This window comes from Triticum dicoccoides, chromosome 2B, assembly GCF_002162155.2.
Source record: "Triticum dicoccoides isolate Atlit2015 ecotype Zavitan chromosome 2B, WEW_v2.0, whole genome shotgun sequence".
Lineage (NCBI taxonomy): Eukaryota > Viridiplantae > Streptophyta > Magnoliopsida > Poales > Poaceae > Triticum > Triticum dicoccoides.
This window is the reverse complement of record NC_041383.1, coordinates 367,500,223-367,525,344: the sequence shown is the minus strand read 5'-3', so window position 1 is coordinate 367,525,344 and position 25,122 is coordinate 367,500,223. Positions and strand designations below refer to the sequence as shown.

Sequence of the window (25,122 nt, the reverse complement as noted above, 5' to 3'; positions counted from 1 at the left end):
TCTACGCATCAAAACCACAACGATAGTTTGTCAAATAGACTCCATTTTAACCTTCGCAAGGACCGGGCGTAGCCATACTTAGTTCAACTAAAGTTGGAGAAACTGACACCCGCCAGCCACCTGTGAGCAAAGCACGGCGGTAGAACCAGTCTCGCGTAAGCGTACGCGTAATGTCGGTCCGGGCCGCTTCATCCAACAATACCGCCGAACCAAAGTATGACATGCTGGTAGGCAGTATGACTTATATCGTCCACAACTCACTTGTGTTCTACTCGTGCATATAACATCAATGCATAAAACCTAGGCTCGGATGCCACTGTTGGGGAACGTAGTAATTTCAAAAAAATTCCTACGCACACGCAAGATCATGGTGATGATATAGCAATGAGAGGGGAGAGTGTTCGTCCACGTAACCTCGTAGACCGTAAGCGGAAGCGTTAGCACAACGCGGTTGATGTAGTCGTATGTCTTCACGATCCGACCAATCCAAGCACCGAACGTACGGAGCCTCCGAGTTCAGCACACGTTCAGCTCGATGACGATCTCCGGCCTCCGATCCAGCCGAGCTCCGGAGATGAGTTCCGTCAGCACGACGACGTGGTGAAGATGATGATGTTCTACCGACGCAGGGCTTCGCCTAAACTCCGCGACGATATGACCGAGGTGGAATATGGTGGAAGGGGGCACCGCACACGGCTAAGGAACGATCGTAGATCAACTTGTGTCCATGGGGTGCCCCCTACCCCCGTATATAAAGGAGTGGAGGAGGGGAGGGCCGGCCCTCTTCTATGGCGCGCCCTAGGGGAGTCCTACTCCCACCGGGAGTAGGATTCCCCCTTTCCTAGTCCAACTAGGAGTCCTTCCATGTATTAGGAGTAGGAGACAAGGAAGGGGAAGAGAGAAGGGAAGGAAGGAGGGGGTGCGGCCCCTCCCCCTAGTCCAATTCGGACTAGGCCATGGGGGGGCGCGCGGCCTGCCCTAGGCAGCCCCTCTCTCTTTCCCGCAGGGCCCAATAAGGCCCAATACTTCTCCCCGGTGAATTCCCGTAACTCTCCGGTACTCCGAAAAATACCCGAATCACTCGGAACCTTTCCGAACTCCGAATATAGTCGTCCAATATATCGATCTTTACTTCTCGACCATTTCGAGACTCCTCGTCATGTCCCCGATCTCATCCGGGACTCCGAACTGCTTCGGTACATCAAAACTCATAAACTCATAATATAACTGTCATCGAAACCTTAAGCGTGCGGACCCTACGGGTTCGAGAACTATGTATACATGACCTAGAACTATTCTCGGTCAATAACCAATAGCGGGACCTAGATGCCCATATTGGCTCCTACATATTCTACGAAGATCTTTATCGGTCAAACTGCATAACAACATATGTTGTTCCCTTTGTCATCGGTATGTTACTTGCCCGAGATTCGATCGTCGGTATCCAATACCTAGTTCAATCTCGTCACCGGCAAGTCTCTTTACTTGTTCTGTAATGCATCATCCCGTAACCAACTCATTGGTCACATTGCTTGCAAGGCTTATAATGATGTGCATTACCGAGAGGGCCCAGAGATACCTCTCCGATAATCGGAGTGACAAAACCTAATCTCGAAATATGCCAACTCAACATGTACCTTCGGAGACACCTGTAGTACTCCTTTATAATCACCCAGTTACGTTGTGATGTTTGGTAGTACCCAAAGTGTTCCTCCGGTAAACGGGAGTTGCATAATCTCATAGTTACAGGAACATGTATAAGTCATGAAGAAAGCAATAGCAACATACTAAACGATCAAGTGCTAAGCTAACGGAATGGGTCAAGTCAATCACATCATTCTCCTAATGATGTGATCCCGTTAATCAAATGACAACTCTTTTGTCCATGGCTAGAAAACATAACCATCTCTGATAAACGAGCTAGTCAAGTAGAGGCATACTAGTGACACTATGTTTGTCTATGTATTCACACATGTATTATGTTTCCGGTTAATACAATTCTAGCATGAATAATAAACATTTATCATGAAATAAGGAAATAAATAATAACTTTATTATTGCCTCTAGGGCATATTTCCTTCATCTTTGGGCCCACTCGGTAATAAATCATAATAATGAGATCAGTGTGACTAAGGAGTTAGTCACGGGATCATGTGTTACAGAACGAGTAAAGAAACTTGCCGGTAACAAGATTGAACGAGGTACGGGGATACCGACGATCAAATCTCGGGCAAGTAACATACCAATGGATAAAGGGAATTGTATACGGGATTGATTGAATCCCCGACATCGTGGCTCATCCGATAAGATCATCATGGAACATGTGTGAGCCGATATGCGTATCCAGATCCCGCTATTGGTTATTGGCCGGAGAGGTATCTCAGTCATGTCTGCATGGTTCCCAAACCCGTAGGGTCTACACACTTAAGGTTCAGTGATGCTAGAGTTGTAATGGGAATAGTATGTGGTTACCGAAGGTTTTTAGGAGTCTCGGATGAGATCGCGGATGTGACGTGGAACTCCGGAATGGTCCGGAGGTGAAGATCGATATATTGGACGAAGGGTATTGGAGTCCAGAAGTGTTCCAGGGGTACCAGGCTATGGCCAGCATGACCGAAAAGGTGTTTCGGGGGCCCCGACAAGTGTTGCAGGGCCTCATGGGCCAAGGGGAGGGGGCAAACCAGCCCACTAAGGGGTTGTGCGCCCCCACACCCTTTCCCACGTTGCTTGGGGAGGTGGGGCACCTCCACCAGGCTTGGGAGGCAATCCTCCACCTGCTTGGCTTGGGGGGCAAGTCTCCCTAGGATTTCCCTAGGGAGATCCAATCTGCCTTAGCCCCCCCCCCTCGAGGGGAAACCTTAGGGCGCCTCCTCCTCCCCCTTCCCCCTATATATAGTGAGGGAGAGAGAGGGCAGCCGCACCCTGACACGCCTTGGCGCTGCCCTTCCTCCCTTTCCTACACCTCCTCCGTAGTGCTTAGCGAAGCTCTGCCAGAAAACCACGAGCTCCACCACCACGCCGTCGTGCTACCAGAGTTCTCCCTCAACTTATCCTCTCTCCTTGCTGGATCAAGAAGGAGGAGACATCCCCGGGCTGTATGTGTGTTGAACGCGGAGGCGCCATCCGTTCGGCGCTTGGATCGGATCTTCCGCTATTTGAATCACCGCAAGTACGACTCCATCAATCGCGTTCTTGTAACGCTTCCGCTTTGCGATCTTCAAGGGTATGAAGATGCACTCCCTCTCTTTCGTTACTAGCATCTCCTATATTGATCTTGGTGACACGTACGAAAATTTTGAATTATTACTACGTTCCCCAACAATATTTCCCTCCGTTATGAAACCAAGGTATCAATCAAGTACGAGGATCCGCCAAACTATGTAAGCAGTACCTTCACAGAAATAACTAAAACTTGCAACCCAACGCGTAAGAGGGGTTGCCAATCCTTCCTCGGTATTGATATGGATTAAATAGTATAAGATTGGATAAATAGATCCGATGAAAACACAAGATAAAATAAATAAAGAAAAAGTACAACAAGGTATTTTTGGCTTTTTGGATAAATAAATCTGAAGCAATATGATAGAAAATATACCCGGTGTCCGTAGATTTCACTAGAGGCTTCTCTCGAGAAAATAGCATACGGTAGGTAAACAAATTACTATTGGGCAACTGATAGAAGAGCAAATAATTATGACGATATCCAAGGCAATGATCATGTATAAAGGCATCACGTCCAAGATTAGTAGACCGAAACGATTCTACATCTACTACTATTACTCCACACATCGACCGCTATCCAGCATGAATCTCGTGTATTAAGTTCATGAAGAAACAAAGTAATGCAATAAGAACGATGACATGGTGTAGACAAGATCTATTCATATAGGTATACACCCCATCTTTTTATCCTTAATGGCAACGATACATGCGTGTCATGTCTCTTTCTGCCACTGAGATTGAGCACCACAAGATCGAACCCGTCACAAAGCACCTCTTTCCATGGCAAGAAAAGTCAATCTAGTTGGTCAAACCAAACCAAAGTTTCGGAGAAGAAATACAAGGCTATAACAATCATGCATTAAGATTTCAACAAAGACTCAAATAATACTCATAGATAGATCTGATCATAAACTCACAATTCATCGGATCCCAACAAACACACCGCAAAAAAGGTTACATCAAATAGATCTCCGAGGAGAACACTGTATTGAAGATAAAAAAGAGAGAAGAAACCGTCTAGGTACTGCCTGCGGACCCATAGGTCCGTGGTAAACTACTCACGCATCATCGGAGGAGCACCAATGAGGATGATGGACCCCTCCGTGATCATTTCCCCCTCCGGCAAGGTGCCGGAAAAGGGCTCAAAAAGTTTTCAACGCTACGATGGAAGAAAAATTTAGTAAACTTGATGATATGTCTAGGAGTATGGATAGAATCGTTCATGATATGGAAAATCTTAAATCTAATTTTTTGCCACCCAAGCTTGATATTAAATGAATCAATTAAAGCTCTCTATGTCTCAAATCGAAGCAATGTTGTGTAGATCATCCAGTCAGCACAGACTCAACCGTGACTTCACCACGAGAACCACCCACGTGTGCTTTATTGCATAGTGGAGACTGAATCGCTGGAAACGGTCGAATCGAGTGTTCCTAGCGATGCAGAATCAAAGGTGCTTTAAGTTCCGTACGGGTTAACTTTTTGATGTGACCCAAACAAACAAACATGCCAAAAACATCCTGTGCGGGCGTGGCTAGGCCTAATGCAGGCTACCAAGCGCGTCCGAGATGACCCAAGAGATGTTGTGCTCTTGGTTCTGGAGATGAACAAAGACAAACTTTTCATCCTGCAAGACACCGAAAGGGTGTTAGAATCGATTTTTTTAATGAAGACATAGTATTGAGATTTTGTAGAAAAAGAATAATATTTTATTGTTTCCCCGATGCAGGGTTCATGGGCTGTTTTATATACAGATACAAAACCAGAGATACAGACTGTGCAAATCTGGTCACATCAGAGGCAGGCCCGTCATAAGTTAGCTATCCTGCCAACTTTGCGTGGGTTAGTTTCAAAGATCCCCACCATTTAGGATTCACATATAAAGAAATTTGACTATTGAACGTGCGCAGGGTCAAACATTGAGCCAAGGACAAGGACCGGGCGACCGCCATGAAAGGAGACGCGGGTCGTGCGTGCTTCAAAAGGGGAGATGCCAATGGCTAATGCCATGCCATTCTCATTCTCGTCACCATCAAACACGATCCGAAATTTCTTCTTCCAGCAGGCAAGAAACATTAGAATACCATGGTCAAATAATGGCGCTACGGTCCAGGATTAGCCAGGAACTTGTCTATCCTTTCAACTGCTGTATCTCATGGCTGTCGCCGTCGATCATAGAAATATGGGGTGGAGCGTCGCCGTCAATTTGGTACGGAAGGAGGCTACATGGATACGTACATGCATACATACACGAGGGGAAAAGAAAAGAAAAGAAATATATGTCATCCATTATGTGCCGCGTTTGCGTCTACCCGGATTTGATGCGCATCCAAGGCTCACAACTGTAGCCTACCGGGCATCGTCCTTTCTGGCCTTGTGGGGTTAAAGTAGACGGCTGGTAGTGTATGGGTACCCTAACCTAGTGATTAGTTTAGCGTGTCCTAGCTTGGTTTTCCTCCACCTACGCTAGGAAGCCTAACCGGGGCACCTTTTCCCTCCAAATACTCGTCGTCTTTTCTGAATTCTCCAATATGATAAGTTGATAGTTATTAAGCTGGTCATAGTGGGAGTAACATAGGTAGTAACATAGATGCCATATAAGCAAAAATGTTGATGTGGCAAGTAGTTAATGAGGAGAGAGGCAAAGAGTAACCTAATATGTTACCATCACATAGCACTTTTCAATGCAAAATGAGTCTACAAGACAATAAATAAACATGTGTATGTTACTACACATATGACACTTCCCACTATAAGGGTAGTAACATAGAGTAGTAACGTATGAATGTTACTACTCTAAGTTACTCCCCACTATGACCAGCCTTAGGAAGCGAGAAGTTGATAGTACTTAGGGGGGCTGTTAATAAATAAACTAAGCAGCAACTTGTCTATCCTAGAGCTCCTGCTAAGCGCTGTCAAACTCACGCACGGAACGTTCTTAAATCTGGCATCTGGCAGTGAGCGCTTGGACTTGGAGGGAGCGTTTGACCGCGTTCACTGCTCCAGTCTAGTCCCCCTCCCCCGCCTTCGAGCGCACGCTGCCAACGGAAAGAAAAGTCACTCGCGTCGCGCAGGCGGAAAAAGCAGCCAGCAGCAGCGGAGGCGCAAAAAGCGAAAACCACCCTCACCGCAGCAGCTCGGCTAGCCTCCAGGTCCAGGCCACCACGGCGAAAGGTGGAGGGAGGAGAGGGAAAACAAAGGGGACACAAACAAATTCGCAGCGCCGGCTCCCCCAAAACCTAGCCCCCTCCCCTCTCCCCGGCGTCGTCCCATGTGCCCCGTGTCGCCGGCGCCCCGGCGCCAGCAGTAGATCGCCGCGCCGGGGATGGCGCGGCCCGGGCACGCCATGCGCCGCTCCGGCCGAGGTCAGTCTGCCAGCCTCCCTCGATCTGAGCCCACTCCAAGGTTGCGTCGGAGCACCGGAACCTCGATGCCTTGTTTGCTTTGCTTTGCTTGGGGTAGGGAATTCGGGCCGTGGCGCGATTATTTAGGGGGAGCGCCTTGAGGTTTAGCGCCGGAGGACTCTGTCTCCGTGCTTTGTTGAGGTGACGGCGAGGTTTTTGGGCGGAGGGGGCGGGTGCGTGGGACGCCCAATTCAGTGCTCCTGGCGGCGGCTGTTCTGGGATCTTAGTTTCCGCGCTTGTTTGGTAGCTCAATCTGCAGCTCCATTGGGAGTCGTGGGAATGGCGGACTCAGAGCTCACTTCGGCATCATGTGTAGGTCACTGGAGTGGAGTCAATCGAATTCAGGAATGCTTCCAGAGCTTAGATTGGCTGATGCCATGAACCCGTGCCTTGGATGGAACATTTGCCGGTTCTCTCTACTTGGAGACCCGCTACACTGCCTTTTCTGCCCCTTCTGTGTCAAAGGCTCTGCTTCTGTAGATAGATTCATTGGTACAGAGAAGAACTATTTACTATTTTAAGGAATGCTTTGTAGGAAACCATCGATTTGGTATATACACAAGTGTGTCTGTTCTGTATTTTTGATTTTTTTAAATGAATTTGTTGTATCCTCATTTCTCATCGATCTAGCTAATTTGTGTTACCAATAGATGGGTTTATGATCTTGAATAACATTTGGACCTGTCTAGTTTGATCTCTGCGCCTTGTTTCTACTGGGATGTTCGCACTAAATTCTGTAGATATGAGTGGATATCAGTTAGTTGCATCTGTTTCTGTGCAATTTGCAACATGCCCTTGTCTTAAGATGATGCTGACTGGTTGACTGTACTGTTTCTTGGCAGGACTGTTTGAAGATGCTCCAAGGAAGCTTTCATTTAATTTGTTGGTTGTTATATTGGCTCTGGAATTTATCAGTGAGACCAATTTGATTGCCAAAACATTGGCCCTAAAGGCTGACACTCCTGCTATGCCTCCTTCACAAGGATGGAGTCCAGTTCGGACCACGTTGTCCCGAACCAAAGTTGGCACAAGTGTTGCAATGCATCAGCATAGGCAAAAGAAGCTACATTCATCGCCATCTGCTCTGTCATCTGTGCACCCTCCTATTTCCGCACCGAGTTATAGCTCCATCTCTGGTGCTTCTGACCTCTCCTTGTATTCCTCGGACCTGTTCGATCCTTCGCTGCAGCATAACAGGCGCTTACCGGAAGATGTTACTGCTCATGAAAATGCTGCACCCCCTGATGCAGCTTTGAATACTAGTGCAGCTCCTTCTGGATTAGTACAGCCTCCAATATCTCCACACGATGGTAAGTTCTCCTAGAGCCTGAAATAATTTAATTCCAAATGATTTCATTACGTCAAACATGACTCCAAATTATATAAAAGAAATGCTTGTGTATTTTAATCTAATCCTCGTGTGGGGAAATAGCACCTCATGACTGATCATAGTACCAGTTGTTTTAAAATTATATAAGTTTGTTGGCTTTTGCTAATTCAAGCATTATGGTTTGGTCCATCAATTTGGAATGGTACTGATGAAATGAACTTTAGGATTGCTAGCAGTTTCATAGATAATGAACAGTGATGGATTAACATTGACATCAATCATAGATACTTATGGTTTGTAGTACATCTTGATATTTGCTCTAGATACACTGTCAAACAGTCGATTCTGTTTTAATTCACTCTCTGTTTTACTAGGCTGCTGTGCTCCAAACATGGTACAAAGACGAGGGAGCCAGGACTGCCATTGTGTTTACCCAGTTAGAGTTGAGCTCTTCCTTCACAATGTTTCCTTGAATTCAAATTGGAGCAACGAATTTCTCGAGGAGCTCGCGTCGCAGCTCAGCTTGCGGGTTACGCAGTTTGAGATTGTAAATTTTTATGTTGTTGGAACTTCTGGGCTAAATATGACAATGGACATAGCTCCCCACACTGGAAATAGCTTCTCATCTGATCAAGTTACTGCAATGAATTATTCTCTTAGCTCGCATACAGTTCGGATCAATCCGGTGCTGGTCGGGGACTACAATCTTATTAATTTAACGTGGTTCAGGCCATTGGGTCCAGCTCCTGGTAATCCTTTGTCATCTTGACCTTCTTTTACATGTTACAGTGATGGTACATCTTTAGTGTCCACGGTAGAGAAAACTAGAATGCACTTCATTTTTAATTATTTTTGTCTGTATTGTGTAGTTTGGTTGGGAGTTTGAAGAATATTTGCAGCTCATGATTTTGATGATAGTAGTTATGTCCAATTACCTATGGTGTGAACTGTGAACTACTCCCTCCGTTCCAGATAATTGAAGTTCTAGGATTTTCCTAAGTTAAACTTTTTAAAATTTGACCAAATATATATAAAAATCCATAAAGATGCATGATATCAAATATATATAATATGAAAATTCATATCATAATGAAACTAATGAAGTTGATTTGGTTTTGTAGATGCTGATATGTTTTTGTATAGACTTTTTAAAACTCAATGAAGTTTGACTTATGACAATTCTAGAACTTCAATTATTTTGAAACGGAGGGAGTACCAACTTGTTAAAGTAGGAACCTTTTTGACTGATGTGTCAAAGTACTACCTATGTTTCCGGAAACAAGCCAATTTGATCAAAATTGTTGTACCATTTGCTTTACAAATCTGCAATGCCCAATCTACTGTCTTCCAAATTACCATGGTTAACTCTAGCCATTTCTCCCACCCTCCCACCTTGTTATTTCTGTTTGCAATATTAACAAAGGGTTTTGGTTATTTCTGTTTGCAATATTAACAAAGGTTTTTGGTTATTTCTGTTTGCAATATTAATGAAGGGTTTTGGTTACTTGTATCTATAGTACTCCCTCTGTCCCATAATATAAAAACGTTTTTGACACTACACTAGTGTCAAAAACGCTCTTATATTATGGGACGGAGGAAGTACAATTCTAGGTGTGCATTATTTGGTAAAAAGTGCCAAGTCTGTATAAAAGGATGGATTATTTAAACATAAAAAGATAGTGTAGATAGGTGCTAGATATTCAACTTCTACCATGCCACTGAATTTTAATGCCCAACTCATTCGGTCCAGAAAGGAGAGAAAGGGAAAGCAAACATGCCGCCTGTATATAACCTGGGGAGCCGCATTACACAATTAGCCACAGAGGGCACATGTAGATTACATATTGCTTTGCCTTTTAAAGAACTGGTTTAAAATCTTTACATATTTTTCTGTGTCTGCTTAAAATCTTCAGATTACGGGTATTCCATCTGCAGAACGTGCCCTTTCTTTTGGTGTCTGTGTCTTATTTACTATTAGTCCCTCTTTACAATTAAATTTCTCTCCTAACAGTGTTCTGTCTTCTCTTTCATCTTTTAGCTCCAGCATTCATGATATCACCTAAGGCATCTCCATCTACATCATCTGCCTTACCAAAAACGAGTGAGCACACCAGCAGTAGCAAGCACTTGAGCCTGGTCACTGTCATTTGCATATGTATTGGTGCTCTAATTGGTGTCCTGGTGATTGTTCTATTTATTTGCTTCTGCACATTTAGGAAAGGAAAGAAGAAGGCGCCTCCTGTTGAAACATGTATGTGTCGAGTTATCTAGTCCTTCCTTTATTCTTTGCATTTAAAAAAAGTTTTATCTATTTTATTTTACGTGATGTGATTAGATTATTTAAACTATGCTTTATGCAACAACTCCCCAATTTTTGCATTATTGTCCATGCTCATCGTTTTGACTTGTGTGCGTAGTTTTCCCCTTATTGAGATATGTATATGAAGTTATCATGTCTAATACTAGAGGCTATTGCTTGAATGCTACACTGATCTTTAGTTGAAGCATCAGTATTGTCGATGGTAGAGATATTTTGTCTCTGGTTTGCTGGTGGACAACAACCATGATATTGGAACCCAAGCTATATGTAGGCTGGTACAAGAAAACCAGCTATGGTAGTTGATTGGCTGTCACTGACTAGTAGTTGATTGGCTGTCACTGATTAGTAGGCTGGAACAAGAAAACCAGCTATGGTAGTTGATTGGCTGTCACTGACTAGTAGGTACAGCCTTCAAATAACGGTTGTATGATACATGGAACTCACTCTTGGCCCAAAACTCACCCCTGTCCATCCTATTTTGCATTAACAGGAAGTGAACAGATGCTACTCTAGGTCCCTATACTTGTTTCGAGGGGTCAAATAATCTCCTAGTCTCTCGACCTGTATATCTAAGTCCCTGAACATGTTTAAGTCGATGTAGAGCAATTAGGTCCCAGATATACCAATGTGGTGGCACTTCCCTCTCTATGGAAGGGGGGACAAACATTATCGTGGATCTCAAGATCTAAGCTACCTTCACTGCTAATTTCATTCAGGCACAGGCAAGGGCTGCTGTCACTATCACTCCTCCTGATCGCCCTTGTCATAAGATCTTAGAAGAGTTTGGTGTGTCGGTGAATAATAATCAATCTACCATATCAGCACTCTAGTTCTGCATGGTACGTTTGGGGCCTAACCAACCAACTTAAACACGTTCAAGAACTTAGAGATGCAATTTGGGAGTTTAGAGACATATGATGCATTTAGTCTGTCTAGAGAAATTCCCGACTTGTGTCAAAATATGCCTAGGCGACCAGACTAAGTCATTTGTAAATTGTTACTATTACTGGATCAAATCACAGCATATTGGATCACGGCAGTGAAAGCATTGCAGAGTAGCATTGGGAGGATACTTTGAGATTCGGTTTCACTTGTGCAAGTGCAATACATTTGAACTAAGGTCTTCATGGCTTGTCATGTTAAGAGAAATGCATCTTCCTTACTTTCTTTTAGGGTGTCTTACATTTTTGTGTACTGTGAAAGGTGATAATGTATTTCTGTTTGTAGTTGTGTGAAAATTATTACTCCCTCCGTCCCATAATATAAGACCGTTTTTGACACAACAACAGCAACAAAGCCTTTAGTCCCAAACAAGTTGGGGTAGGCTAGAGGTGAAACCGATAAGATCTCGCGACCAACTCATGGCTATGGCACATGGATAGCAAGCTTCCACGCACCCCTGTCCATAGCTAGTTCTTTGCCTCTTTGGTGATACTCCAATCCTATGTTTTTAAGGCGTCCGTAAGGTGACGCCTAGGCGTCGAGGCGCCCCCCAGCGCTTTGCGCTTTAGGCGCCTAGGCGTCGAAGCGCCCCCCCAGCGCCTTAAAGCAAAGCGTCGCCTTAAAAACATAGCTCCAATCCTTCAGATCTCTCTTAATATGCCCAAACCATCTTAGACGATGTTGGACAAACTTCTCTTCAATTGGTGCTACCCCAACTCTATCTCGTATATCATCATTCCGGACTCGATCCTTCCTCGTGTTGCCACATATCCATCTCAACATACGCATCTCCGCCACACCTAACTGTTGAACATGTCACCTCGTAGTCGGCCAACACTCAGCGCCATACAACATTGCGGGTTGAACCGCCGTCCTGTAGAACTTGCGTTTTAGCTTTTGTGGCACTCTCTTGTCGCAGAGAATGCGAGAAGCTTGGCGCCACTTCATCCATTCGGCTTTGATTTGATGGTTCACATCTTCATCAATATCCCCATCCTCCTGCAACACTGACCCCAAATATCGAAAGGTTTCCTTCCGAGGCACCACCTGCCCATCAAGGCTAACCTCCTCCTCGTACCTAGTAGTACTGAAACCGCACATCATGTACTTGGTTTTAGTTCTACTAAGCCTAAAACCTTTCGATTCCAAGGTTTGTCTCCATAACTAACATCCTATTTACCCCCAACCGAATATCGTCAACTAGCACCACATCATCCGCAAAGAGCATACACCATGGGATATCTCCTTGTATGTCCCTTGTGACCTCTGTTAAGCTTCATGCACTAGCCAATGCAACCAAAAGTCCGAACTGATGGAAAGGGCTAGTGCAATCCACATATACTGTAACACCCCCTCTCACGTGTGACGGGGAAGATGTTATGACCGGCCTGACTTACGACCGTAGAAGGCCCACCGGGTAATCTTAGCCCACAAGTTATCTTAGGTTAATTCGTATGCAAGTTATCTAGGTTATAAATATATGTTGTAAGACTCTGTTTCGGATTAAGCAATAAGAATATTATTATTCTTGTTGCCCGGCTCCCAGAGGAGCCGGAACCCCTAGCCGCCTCCAACCCTAGCCGCCGCCGCCATCTCCCTCCGACGCGACGGCGCCCAGCCGCCGGCGCGCCCGCTCATCGCCGTGCCCTGTTCCTTCCTTCCCCTACAACCTTCGGAGCAGGTCCGGTAGGACCCCTGGTCCTACCAATTTGGTATCCAGAGACTCGGGTTCGACCATGTCTTCTCCATCACCCACGCCGCCGCTGCCCTCCAGCACCACTGCCTCGCTGTTCGTCCCCCCCCCCCTCGATGACCACCAACGGAGCTCCGACGCTGCCAGGGCCGAGCGCCACAGCTGGGGCCCCAACGCCGCCGGCCCCAATACTGTCGGCCCCAACGCCGCCGGCTCCCGTCTCCCCCGCGCCACCGCCGACCGCCGTCTTCACGCCGGAGCAGATGACCACCGCGCTGCAGCATCTTCTGACGGTAGTCCAGGGCCTCCAGCTGCACATGGCAGGGCCCTACGCTCCACCGCCGGCTGTGCCGATCGCCGCCTACAGCCACCCCACGCTGCCATGGCCGTCCCAGGCCGCCGCCGCGGGCAGCGGTTTTCCGCTGCTGCAGCTTCCGGCGGGCCACCCCAGCGGGCCGCCATCGCCGCTGCTGCCTCCTCCCCAACCGGCCGCGGGCCCTCTCTGGCCGTCGTGGCCAACCACGACAACAGCAACACTTGTCGCGCCCCCACCGCCGCCGATGCAGCCTCCCGCGCCACCCCTGCCCAGCTCGGGGGCGCCTTCGCCGGCCGGCCTGCCCATCAACCAGGTCCGGTTCCCGCCCTTTCCGTCGCCAATACCAGCGTGGGCGGCTGGATCTTCACCGCCGGTCTACACCGTGACGTCCGATCAGCCGACCCCGTTCCCGCAGTTTGGCGGGCCATCCGGCTCCACAGGTCGGTACCCGGAGTACCCCGACCAAGCACCACCTGCCGCCCTGCTCTGCTCCTCCGAGCCAGTTCGACATGGCGCTCCGGCACAGACACCGCCGCGGTTCGCCAAAATCGACTTCGCCACCTATGATGGCACGGAGGACCCCCTCAACTGGCTCAACTAGTGCGACCAGTTCTTTCGCGGGCAGCGAACCCTTGCATCTGAGCGTACCTGGCTCGCCTCCTACCACCTCCGCGGCGCGGCACAGACGTGTTATTACGCCCTCGAGCAGGACGAGGGTGGCATGCCCCCTTGGGAGCGCTTCCGTGAGCTCTGCCTCCTTCGCTTTGGGCCTCCGGTTCGCGGGAGCCGCTTGGCGGAGCTCGGTCGCCTTCCCTTCACCTCCATGGTGCAGGACTTCGCTGACCGCTTCCAGGCCCTGGCATGCCACGCCTCGGGCGTGACGGCGCAGTAGCGGGCCGACCTCTTCATCGGTGGCCTTCCGGATCACATCCGCGTGGACGTGGAGCTTCGCGGACCTCAGGATCTCCAGACGGCCATGTACTATGCCCGAGCCTTCGAGTGTCGCGCCCAGGCTATGCAGGTCGACAGGCCACCCGGCAGGCCCCGGCGCCGGGCCGGCCACCTCCGGCCGCTCCGACGACTACCACCCCGGTCGTGACGCGGCCCTTCCGTCAGCTCTCTCTGGCGGAGCAGATGGAGCGACGGCGCCAGGGCCTCTGCTTTAACTGCGACGAGCCCTATACGCCGAGCCATGTCTGCCCTCGCCTCTTCTACTTGGAGACGGCCAACTACATCGAGGAGGACACCCTGCCCGATGGGGCCGACGCACTGCCTCCCCCAGCGGCTGCGGAGGCCGCATCCGCCGCCGTCCCGGCGACGGCACTCGTGGTCTCTCTCCATGCGCTCGCTGGCATCCGCGATGAGCGGACCATGCTTTTGTCGGTGATGATCCACGGCGAGCGCTTGGTGGCCTTGGTGGATACAGGCTCCACCCATAACTTCCTGCCCGAGGCGACCATGCGTCGTTTAGCGCTTCAGACGACGGGCGGGGAGCAGCTTCGGGTCACAGTGGCCAACGGCGATCGTCTCCGGTACCATGGGCTCGCCCAGAACGTGCCCATCACCATCGGCGACGAACACTTCTCCATCACATGTGCGGGCATTGACTTGGGCTGTTTCGACTTCATCCTTGGCGTCTACTTTCTGCGGACCCTCCATCCTTTGGGACTTCGACGCTTTGCGATGACATTCTGGCGGCTGGGCCGCAGCATCCGGTGGGACGACGTTGGGGGCACCCCCCAGGTGGCGCCGCAGCTCCAGTTGGCCGCGGCTACCTCCGAGGCCGAGCATCCACTATTGGATCACCTTCTGCAGCAGCACGGCGACCTCTTCACCGAGCCGCAGGGCCTTCCACCAGCCCGGGCATACGATCATTGTATTCACCTTCTACCGGGCTCGGCACCGGTGGCCGTTCGTCCCTATCGCCACCTGCAGCTGCAAAAGGACGAGTTGGAGCGGCAGTGCGCACTGATGCTCGCTGCGGGCATCATCCGGATCTCCACCTCGCCGTTCACCGCACCAGTCCTCCTCGTCCCCAAGTCGGACGGCACGTGGCGCTTCTGCATCGACTACCGCGCCCTTAATGCTCTCACACTTAAGGACAAGTTCCCGATTCCGGTGGTTGATGAGCTCTTGGACGAGCTACATGGGGCGCGTTTCTTCACCAAGCTCGATCTCCGGTTCGGGTACCACCAGGTGCGCATGCACCCGGACGACATCGCCAAGACGGTGTTTCGGACGCACCACGGCCACTTCGAGTTCTTGGTGATGCCCTTCGGCCTCTCCAACGCCCCGGCGACCTTTCAGGCTCTGATGAACGACGTCCTCCGGCCCTACCTACGTCGGTTTGTGCTCGTTTTCTTTGATGACATTCTTATCTACAACGCATCTTGGGCGGAGCACCTTCAGCACGTCGCCATCGTCTTCAACGAGCTTCGGGCGCACCATCTTCATCTTAAGCGCTCGAAGTGCTCGTTCGGGACGCCGTCAGTCACCTACCTCGGCCACGTCATCTCGGCCGACAGGGTTGCCATGGATGCCGACAAGGTGGCGGCCGTCGCCGCCTGGCCGACGCCGCCTGGCCGACGCCGCGGGCTCTTCGCGGTTTTCTGGGTCTTGCGGGCTACTATCGAAAGTTTATCCGGGAGTTCGGCCTCATCGCGTCGCCCCTCACGCGTTTGCTGCGCTGTGACGCTTTCGCTTGGGACGACGAGGCGACGACGGCATTCGAGGCCCTCAAGGGGGCCCTCACGACGGGGCCCGTTCTTCAGATTCCCGATTTTGACCGCCCGTTCGTGGTGGAGTACGACGCCTCCGGCGCGGGGTTCGGCGCCGTGCTTCATCAGGGCGGCCCCTCTCGCTTTCTTTAGCCGGCCTTTTGCTCCGCGCCATCTTAAGCTCGCGGCGTATGAGCGCGAGCTCATTGGATTGGTGCAGGTGGTGCGCCACTGGCCGCCCTATCTTTGGGGTCGGTCTTTCCGGATATGCACGGACCACTACAGCCTCAAGTTCTTGCTGGACCAGAGGCTATCGACCGTGCCGCAGCACCAGTGGATCAGCAAGCTCTTCGGCTTCGACTTCTCTGTCGAGTATCGCCCCGGTCGTCTTAACATCGTGGCCGACGCCTTGTCTCGCCGCGACGCCCCTGTCGCCGCCGCTGAGGGGGCGGTGCTATGCATCCGCTCCGGGCCCACCTTCCGCCTCTTCACCGACATTTGCCGGGCGACAGCGACCGCGGTCGACGCCCTTCTCCTTCAGCAGCAGCTGGTTGCGGGCGACTTGGAGGAGCCCTGGCGCTTCATCGATGACCTGCTCCTCCACGGGCGCTGGGTCTTTGTGCCGGCGCATGACGATCTCCGTCACCAGGTGCTACCGCTGGCCCACTCGGCGGGCCATGAGGGTGTGCAGAAAGCTCTCCATCGTCTCCGCGCTGACTTCTACATCCCTGGTGATCGGGCCCTGGTCTGTGACTGGGTTCGGTCTTGTGTGACGTGCCAGCGCAACAAGACGGAGACGCTACGGCCAGCGGGTCTACTCCAGCCCTTGGAGGTGTCGTCTCAGGTCTGGGCGGATATCTCCATGGACTTCATCGAGGGCCTCCCTAAGGTGGGCGGCAAATCGGTCATTCTCACGGTGGTCGACCGCTTCTCCAAGTATGCTCACTTCATCGCGCTCGGTCACCCTTACACAGCGGTGTCCGTGGCCCGGGCCTTCTTCGACGGGATCGTCCGCCTCCACGGGTTTCCCACTTCGATCGCCAGTGATCGGGACCCCGTGTTTACGGGACATGTGTGGCGCGACCTCTTCAGGATGGCGAGCGTGCAACTCCGCTTGAGCACGGCCTTCCACCCTCAGACGGATGGCCAGTCCGAGGTCGTCAACAAGGTGATTGCCATGTATTTGCGTTGTGTCACAGGTCATCGTCCTCGTGCGTGGGTGGACTGGCTCTCATGGGCGGAGTACTGCTACAACACCTCCTATCACTCCGCCCTCCGCGCCACGCCTTTTGAGGTGGTCTATGGCCGCCCGCCTCCGTCGATTCTTCCGGTTGATTCGTCCACAGCTCGGACCGAGGCAGCCGGGGACCTCCTGCGAAGCCGCGACGAGATGCTCGCGGAGGTCCAGCAACGCCTCCTTCAGGCCCAGCAGTTGGCCAAACACTACTACGACGGTCATCATCGCGAGGCGGAGTTCGCGGTGGGTGATTGGGTGTGGCTGCGTCTTCTTCACCGCTCTACGCAGTCACTAGACCCCCGCGCAAAGAAGAAGCTGGGTCCTCGCTATGCCGGGCCCTTTGCTGTCCTGGAGCGCATCGGGAAGGTGGCTTACCGCCTTCAGCTTCCGGCGGGCGCTCGCATCCACGACGTCTTCCATGTGGGGCTGCTCAAGCCCTTTCGTGGAGAGCTGCCCGCGGGCCCTCCCGCGCTTCCCCCGACTGTCGACGGACGTCTTCTTCCTGGACCGGAGGTCTTGCAGGCCCAGCTCCGTCGCGGGGTGTGGTACGTGCTGATTCAGTGGGCTGGACTTCCGGAGGACGAGGCCACTTGGGAGCAGCGTGATGAGTTCCGCCAACATTATCCAGACTTTCAGCTCGAGGACGAGTTGTTTGCGCAGGCGGGGAGAGATGTTATGACCGGCCTGACTTACGGCCGTAGAAGGCCCACCGGGCAATCTTAGCCCACAAGTTATCTTAGGTTAATTCGTATGCAAGTTATCTAGGTTATAAATATATGCTGTAAGACTTTGTTTCAGATTAAGCAATAAGAATATATATTATTCCCGTTGCCCGGCTCCCAGAGGAGCCGGAACCCTAGCCGCCTCCAACCCTAGCCGCCGCCGCCATCTCCCTCCGACGCGACGGCGCCCAGCCGCCGGCGTGCCCGCTCATCGCCGCGCCCCGTTCCTTCCTTCCCCTACAACCTCCGGAGCAGGTCCGGTAGGACCCCTGGTTCTATCAGAAGACAAGTCAGCACTTGCAACCTGAAGAGAGCGACGGCGCACGAAACTCACGTATAACTCAAGAGGCCACTACGTGGACACAAAGAGGGGCTACCAGCAATTTTTAATAAACTACGAAAGCCAGGACTTGAACTCAAGACCTTAGCTCTGATACCATGTTAAGCTTCATGCACTAGCCAACGCAACCAAAAGTCTAGCCAACACGAAAGCGACTTGAACTCAAGACCTTAGCTCTGATACCATGTTAAGCTTCATGCACTAGCCAACGCAACCAAAAGTCCGAACTGATGGAAAGGGCTAGTGCAATCCACTTGTACTGTAACAACCTCATCCATCACCATGGCAAAAAGATAAGGGCTCAAAGCTGACCCCTGATGCAGTCCTATCTTAATACTAGTGTAAAAAACGCTCTTATATTATGGAACGGAGGGAGTAGATAACATAGAACCAGATACTTTACCCGTAGCTCCATATGATTCATTCAGGTTCTTAGTCAATTTCAAATAATCCAGTTTTTGGTTTCTTTCCCAGTGTTTATTACGTTTGTTTTCATAATCATTTTAATGTGTATTAATTCATCTGTTGTTCTGTACAGCCAAGCAAAGGACACCAGATGCAGTATCTGCAGTTGAATCACTCCCTCGCCCCACAAGTACAAGGTTCCTTGCATATGAAGAACTTAAAGAAGCAACAAACAACTTTGAGGCTTCATGTGTGCTTGGGGAAGGTGGTTTTGGCCGTGTCTTTAAGGGGATACTAAGTGACGGCACTGCTGTTGCTATTAAGAAGCTTACTACTGGGGGGCACCAAGGAGATAAGGAGTTTCTAGTTGAAGTGGAGATGCTGAGCAGATTGCACCACCGCAATCTTGTGAAACTCATTGGATACTATAGCAACCGTGAATTGTCACAAAGCCTTCTTTGTTATGAGCTTGTTCCAAATGGAAGTCTAGAAGCTTGGCTTCATGGTATGGATTGGCAACTTTTTCTTTCTGAACCATTTCTGCATAGTCCCAATTTAGTTGCAACTGAAACTAATCTTTCATTAGATTAAATTTGGTAGTTTATTGTAATTTCCTGATGTCCAAAACATGACTCTGACAGCATCTTTCATTTTACAGGCTCATTAGGCGCTGACTGCCCCTTGGATTGGGACACCAGAATGAAGATAGCACTTGATGCTGCAAGGGGATTAGCATACCTTCACGAGGATTCACAGCCTTGTGTAATCCACAGGGATTTCAAAGCTTCAAATATATTGCTCGAGAATGACTTTCATGCTAAAGTGTCTGATTTTGGTTTGGCCAAACAGGCACCAGAAGGGCGCTTAAATTATCTTTCAACTCGTGTTATGGGAACTTTTGGGTAAGCTGAATGTGTTCTACCCTGAGCTACATCCAGCTATTTCTGTTCTTCTGCTTTTGCTTTATATGTCTGACGTGTTTTTCAGGTACGTAGCACCAGAGTATGCAATGACAGGACACTTAATTGTAAAAAGTGATGTATATAGCTATGGAGTTGTTCTACTTGAACTACTTACTGGGAGGAGGCCTGTGGACATGTCACAATCTTCGGGGCAGGAGAATCTAGTCACATGGGTTAGATTTCCTTCTATTCCATACCATCTTCAGTTATTTTTGCATTAATCTCTTTTACTTACATCGGAGTACGAATCTGTCTGTATTATTTTAGTAACTATTGAGCAGCCAACTAGTTGTGAGTGTCCTAGGCATGAACAGTAGTGGTTTATTAATGCCAAAGGCAGCTGGGACAAAACAAGGCGGGTAGACAGTAAATCACTGCTGGGTGGAAAGCAAAACATTACGCGTAACGAGTTGAGTGTTCTTTGTACTACATATATGCCTCCCGCTCCCAAACGCCGAGACATGGGTAGAAAGACTAAAACAGACTGTTGTTATGTTCCATATCTAGCTTGAGTGACTAGGCTTTGGGTATGCTTATTAATGAAGTGACTAGGCTTCGGGTATGGTTATTAATGAAATTTCAATGTAATCCTTGTCCACAACACTGACAATTAGTCATATGTTTCTTAGTTGCCTTCTGTGGCTAGTTACGCAGGAGGCTAGTTCATTAAACCTCAACATTTTGCGTATCTATAGAACTGATTATCGATAAGTATAAAGAGCATATGATGTTACGCTTGTGTAATAATGATGTTATTTTTTGCTCGACTAACCACAGACACGGCCAGTCCTTCGGGATAAAGATAGGCTACAGGAACTAGCTGACCCCAAGCTTGGTGGACAGTATCCGAAAGATGATTTTGTGAGGGTGTGCACAATCGCAGCAGCCTGTGTTTCCCCGGAGGCGAACCAAAGGCCAACGATGGGCGAGGTGGTGCAGTCACTTAAGATGGTGCAACGCTCCACGGAGTTCCAAGAATCTGTACCGACACCGCCCGCTCGTCCTAATGCCCGGCATACTGCAACGACATATGAATCTGATGGCACTTCATCCATGTTCTCATCCGGACCCTTCTCGGGCCTCAGCCCCTTTGAGACTGAAAACATGTCAAGAACGGCGGTTTTCTCGGAAGATCTTCATGAAGGTCGATGATCTTGGGGGTGGTTGGTGAGTAGATGTTTAAGGTAGAGCCTCTAACCGCCCATTCGAAGGCTGGTGGTGTTAGTGACCTGGCGGGTCATCGGGAAGCAGTACCTGTAAATTCCATTTTTCATCACCACCTGCAAAAGACTAGTAGATCGTCACAACATTTGATGGCTTTGTACCAAAGAAATGATTTTGCTCGAGGTTTCTGTCCCTAGGTCCTGGCTCATTTTTTGTCAACTTTGAGTTGCAACAGGAATCAAGTGGTAGCTATCTGCAGCAGATTTCTGTTGCCTGTGTGGGGAAACCTCTGCGCGCGTCCGGTGTACCGGCCTGCCTGCACACGGTCGACGTGGGGGATTTTTGTTTTGTGAAAGCAAAAGGATTTCCTGAACAAGCGGGTGTCCTCCAGCCATAGATGCATGCCATGGCTCCCGGCAAATGCTCCCACTCCCCACACACTCGTCTTCAGCGCCCCTTCTCCCGCGGTCAAACACTCCCTCTCTTCTCTTTCACCACTAACCTCTCGATCGCCTCTCTATCGCCCCACCTCACTGCTCCCTCCCTCTCTAGATCGAGATGGACATGGCTGGGCTGCTCGCGCTTCTCGTTGCGGCCGGGGCCGCGGTTGCGGCGGACGCCAAGCCGTACAGCCCGGCGGACTCCATCCTGCTCAACTGCGGCTCCACGGCGGACGGGCTGGACGCGGACGGGCGCAAGTGGCTGGCGGACACCAACAACAACATGTGGCTGGGCGACTCCGGCAAGTCGTCCCTGATGGCGGCGGCGGACGAGCTGGACTCGTCGCTGCCGTCGACGATCCCCTACATGACGGCGCGCGTCTTCACGGTGGACACGGTGTACAACTTCACGGTGAACCCCAAGGACCGGCACTGGCTCCGCCTCCACTTCTACCCGTCCTCCTACAACGGGATCGCGCCCGAGGACTTCCGCTTCTCCGTCTCCACCTCCACGGGCCTCACCCTCCTCCACAACTTCAGCGTCTGGGTCACCACCAAGGCGCTCACCCAGGCCTACATCGTCCGGGAGTTCTCGCTCCCGCGGACGCCCGCGGGATTCATCGCCGTCACCTTCACCCCGACGCCCATGACCAACGTCACCTACGCCTACATCAACGGCCTGGAGCTCATCTCCATGCCAGACATCTTCGAGGACCCCGCCATCATGGTGGGCTTCGCCGACCAGACCGTCGACATCGCCACCTCCTCCTTCCAGACCATGTACCGCTTCAACATCGGCGGGGGTTACATCCCGCCCTCCAACGACTCCGGCCTCGCCCGCTCCTGGTTCGACGACACGCCCTACGTCTTCGGCGTCATGCAGGGGGTCAGCTACACGGCCGGCCCCCGGTTCCACGTCAAGTACCCCACCGAGGCGTCTGAGTACGCCGCCCCCGTCGAGGTCTACCTCGGCACCCGCTCCATGGGCTCCGACCCGCGCGTCAACCAGAACTACAACCTCACCTGGACCATGGAGGTGGACGGCAACTTCACCTACGTCGTCCGCCTCCACTTCTGCGAGCTCCTGCTCAACCGTCCCAACCAGCGCGCCTTCGACATCTACATCAACAACAAGACGGCGCAGTCGGACGCCGACGTCATCGAGATGACGTCCGAGCGTGGCGTGCCGGTCTACAAGGACTTCGCCGTGCATATGGCCGACGACCCCGGGGATGAGGTCATGTGGGTGGCCATGCACCCGTCCGTGGCGCTCAGGCCCCAGTTCTACGACGCCATCCTCAACGGCCTCGAGGTCTTCAAGCTCAACGACACCGCCGGCAACCTGGCCGCGCCGGACCCCGTGCCGTCCAAGATGCTCGCGGAGGCGGAGCTGGGCGACAGCGAGAAGGACCGGTCCAAGAAATCCAAGGACCAGGCAAACATGGCGACGGTGATAGGTGGCACGGCGGGCGGCGCCGCTGCGGTGGGGATCGTCGCGGCCATCTGCGTGGTAGTCTACCACAACAAGAAGAACAGGGAGCTCACCGGCAGCGACTCGCATAACTCCGGCTGGCTGCCGATGTACCACTCTACAACCAGCGGCAAGTCGTCCGGCCACCTAGCGGCGAACCTGGCGGGCATGTGCCGGCACTTCTCCATCGCGGAGATAAAGACGGCGACCAAGAACTTCAGCGAGTCGCTGGTGATCGGCGTGGGCGGGTTCGGGAAGGTGTACCGCGGCGTGGTGGACGGCGACACCAAGGTGGCCATCAAGCGGTCGAACCCGTCGTCGGAGCAGGGCGCGTTGGAGTTCCAGACGGAGATCGAGATGCTGTCCAAGCTGCGGCACCGGCACCTCGTCTCCCTCATCGGCTTCTGCGAGGAGAGCAACGAGATGGTCCTCGTCTACGACTACATGGAACACGGCACGCTGCGGGAGCACCTCTACAACAAGGGCAGCAACCCGCCGCTGTCGTGGCGGCACCGCCTCGACATCTGCATCGGCGCCGCGCGGGGTTTGCACTACCTCCACACCGGCGCCAAGTACACCATCATCCACCGCGACGTCAAGACCACCAACATCCTGGTGGACGAGAACTGGGTCGCCAAGGTCTCCGACTTCGGCCTCTCCAAGTCCGGCTCGTCCACAGTGAACCAGGCGCACGTCAGCACCATGGTCAAGGGGAGCTTCGGATACCTCGACCCGGAGTACTTCCGGCGGCAGCAGCTCACCGACAAGTCAGACGTCTACTCCTTCGGCGTCGTGCTGTTCGAGGTGCTCATGGCGCGGCCGGCGCTGAGCCCGCAGCTGCCGCGGGAGCAGGTCAGCCTCGCCGACTATGCGCTCAGCTGCCAGCGGAAGGGCACCCTGCGGGACGTCGTCGACCCCACCATCAAGGACCAGATCGCGCCAGAGTGCCTCATCAAGTTCGCCGAGACGGCCGAGAAGTGCCTAGCCGACCAAGGCTTGGAGCGGCCGTCCATGGGCGACGTGCTGTGGAACCTCGAGTTCGCGATGCAGCTGCAGGACGCGTTCGACGGCGCCAGCGGGCGACGGCAGGCCCAAGACGACGGGAGCGGCAGTGGGCGCCCGGTGCTCGAGCCCAGCAACAGCTATGGGAGCACCGCCAGCGTAACGACGATCGGGACGTCGTCCACGTCCAGGGCGCACGACGCTTGCGTCGTAATTGAGGAGGACGACGACATAACCAACCGCGCGGCCTTCTCGCAGCTCGTGCAACCCACCGGGCGGTGACACGAGCCCAGCGGCTCCCTGTTACCACGGGAGCGCCAAGCGTCAAGAGTGAAGAGAGTGTGCTATGTGTTGTGTTGTTGGTGCTAAATTTTGAGATTCTCTTTAGTACGTAGATCAATGTAAGTTCCAAGGACATGGAGATTTTGATAACTAGAAGCAGACATAGTGTTTCACTAAGTGTTCATGTAGCTAAGGTACTAGCGAATACACATGGTTTCACTGGAATTTAATCAAGGGTCTTTCTAGGACACATGACATAATTATGTCACATCTAAGATGACGTCACCATGTTTGTGACCCTCCTGATCGCTCTGTTTATTTCTCTCGTTCGCTTGTTTGTCACCCGGGCCTTCCCTCCCTTCGGCACTCATCCTTTTTGTTTGTTGCTTCTAGGGCTGGGCCGCACCCCTCCCCCTCCCCAACACCCCCACCCCGGCAATGCTACACGTACAAACGATTTACAGGCTTTTACAGGATGGTTAATCTTGATTGGTCAATAGGTGAGCGGGGCGGCCCACCCCCCTGTAAATCAGGGGAGGAGAGGTTTGTGATTGGTTGTTAGACGGAAGGAGCGTGTAAAAGCGTGTAAGTCTTTGTATGTCTAGCATTTTTGCCCCCACCCCCAGGAACTTTCCCAGGCCCCGGCCTTGTGTTTGTGGGCTTAAGAGCAACTCCAACGCGGCGACCCATTTCGTCCGCGCGCGTCCGTTTGGGTCGGCGCAGACAGAAAAGTCGGCCCAAGGCGCCGACCCAAACGGACACACGTCCGCTTTTCGTTCGCCCACCAACCCATTTCCGGCCCATTTTTTAGCCAGATTTGCATCGGCGCGGACATGAGACGTAAGCGCGCGTGCCCGCTGGTCGGTGGCACATTGGCCATCCTCTCCCATTCCAAAAACAAACCCTCGCCCGCCTCCTTCGACGTCGCCGCCGCCCATTTTGCCAGTGCCTCTGCCAGCTGCCGGTGCCGCAACATCCACCCTCGCAACGCCGCCACCTCCCACGTCGCTGCCACTGCCGTCTTGCCGTCGGGGATCCGAAAGCTTCCCACCCCCACTCCCCGGCACAGCCGCGACCAAGAAGTGCAAAGAGGATGCTACCACTATTGTGAAAACAATCCTCAACCCTGTCAGAGAGAAGAGGAAAAGATTTG

General features: G+C 51.6%; 1 pseudogene; it reads left to right on the top strand.

Moving 5' to 3' along the window:
* The first annotated feature begins 6,234 nt into the window (after positions 1–6,234).
* LOC119363715 lies at positions 6,235–24,071 on the top strand (annotated as a pseudogene).
* The last annotated feature ends 1,051 nt before the right edge of the window (positions 24,072–25,122 follow it).